This window comes from Xenopus laevis, chromosome 3L, assembly GCF_017654675.1.
Source record: "Xenopus laevis strain J_2021 chromosome 3L, Xenopus_laevis_v10.1, whole genome shotgun sequence".
Classification (NCBI taxonomy): domain Eukaryota; kingdom Metazoa; phylum Chordata; class Amphibia; order Anura; family Pipidae; genus Xenopus; species Xenopus laevis.
In genome coordinates this window covers 37,396,438-37,398,812 of record NC_054375.1, presented here as the reverse complement: position 1 = coordinate 37,398,812, position 2,375 = coordinate 37,396,438, and positions in this window count along the sequence as shown.

The following is a 2,375-nucleotide window of genomic DNA, read 5'->3' as shown; positions in this document are numbered from 1 at the left end:
AAGAGCTCACCTGGCCAGTACATTCTCACCACCGTTTCCATTGACATCAGTGCTGTACTATGTTGCAGTATGTGCTGTTCAGTGTGGCTCCGTTTGTGACTGTATTGCTGTCTGACAAACTACTAGTGAAAACATTGGACCTGCAAATGATGAGACGTTTGTGTGTTAAGATCAACACATCTGCTCCCAGACATGGAAATAGGAAAACACACTGCTATATCGCATCCAAAAGGCAACATTATACTACTACACAACTTTTTCATATTACTAAAGAAAACGCCCTTTATGTGAACCTGGATCAAAGTGAACTTTGCTCTACGTAGACATCAGAGAATCCCTTGCCATGGGGTTCTGCTACACAAATAAATGACTAACCACAAACAGAACATGTAATAGATGTTTCCACTTCTACTAAAGGTATCCAGTGAGGAGGTTTGTGTTTGTACCTGAAAACAATGCTTAAAGCGGAGTAAATTGTTAGGGGGAGAAAAAGAAAACTTTATGATGAAGGTTTGGCCATTATTTTCTAGGGATGCACCGAATCCACTATTTGGGATTCGACCGAATCCCCAAATCCTTTGTGAAAGATTTGGCCAAATACCAAAACAAACCCTAATTTGCATAAGCAAATTAAGGGTGGGAAAGGAAAACGTGTATTTTTTTTCAATTCCTTGTTTTGTGACAAAGTCACGCGATTTCCCTCGCCACTCCTAATTTGCATATGCAAATTAGGATTCAGATCAGGCAAGCACAAGGATTCGCCGAATACGGATCCTGCTGAAAAAGTCGAATCCTGGACTTCGTGCATCCCAGTTATCAGATTGCATTTTTCAGGAGCACACATGCTTATATCCTTCCAGGTGATCGCTCTAGAATCAAGTCCAGAATCAGGAATTTATAGGTTGGCAATCCCACAGTTCTCCATCACCGCTGCTTTTTTTTTTTTTTTTAATAAGAGAAGATGGTCATAAGATAAACCTTAGAGAGGGAGTCTCCAACCTTTTGTACCCGTGAGCAAAATTCAGATGTAAAAAAAGAGTTAGGGAGCAACAAAAGCATGAATCATTTTCCTGGGTGGTGCAAAATAAGGGCTGTGATCAGCGGTGTAGCCAGATGTTACTGGGCCCCACAGTAAATTTAATTTAGGGCCCTTAAATATTGGTAAAATTTACCAAGATATACCAAAATTGCTTATTAATTAGGGCCTTTCAGGGCCCTCTGAACACCTGGGCTCCCCTGCAACCGCAGGGTCTGCTTTCTCTGTAGTTATGCCCCTGGCTGTGATTGGCTATTTGTTGGCCCCTATGTGGACTGGTAGTACACATGGCTTTTATGCAACCAAAACTTGCCTCCAACCTATAATTAAGAAATAAGCACCTACTTTGAGGCCACTGAGAGCAACATCCAAGGGGTTGGTGAGCAACATATTGCTCTCGAGCCACTGGTTGAGGATCGCTTGCCTTTGATTGGAGGGTGCTGTGCAGGGTGTTGAAAGCATTTTCCAGGAGATAATCTCAGGATTGCCACAATGCATATTGATGACAATTATCAACTTCCCCCAATGCCAGAGCAAGTTAAGCTCTCAAGCAATTTTATTGCAAAGGGTACATCTGACCAATACCATAAACACCCTCCTCACTTACCTCTGGATACAGCTAGAGTGCCCAGCCTCCTTCCCTGCATAGTTTGTGCCCCAGGCTACAGGTCCCATGTGCAACTGTACTGATAGTCAGGTATATATTCTAACTGGGGATGGTAGAACCCATACAAACTGTCAGATCAGATGGCATTTGCAATACAAGCTGAATCTAAGGGACTGAACTGCTCATTAATTGTGTGTATGTAATTGAGTAATTGTCACCAGATTGGAAATGTGCTATGTTGGGAATATGGAGATAAATATCACTGATTTTAGTTACATTTTCCGAAGCATTATAAAGCTCTTAAGCATCCCAGCATACTTGTTTCTGAATGCTGCACTTGGTCCCTCTGGGATAGATGACAACCTCTAGAGCTGCACATGCATGATGTTTCTAGTCAGTTTTCTAATGGTTTCTTGAAGTCAGACTGTAATGTGAGGGCTAAACTTCCCTGCAGCCAACCGGCACTGAATGCTGCCTACAATGAGGTGCAGAAAGGATGGAGGCACCACTCTCATAAGTTCAGAAACTATTCAGCTTTCTGTCCTGACGGCACCCCAATATAAAAATCTGATCATACCACTGACCTATAAGCAGACCCATCGGATGAAAACCCCATTAATGGCCAGTTACAGTCTGTGATGTTGGCACAGGAAAACGTGGAGAGAAAAATATATGAATCTAGTATCACTTTACCTCTGCTGGTTTTCCCAGCCTGTTATATATTAATGATTA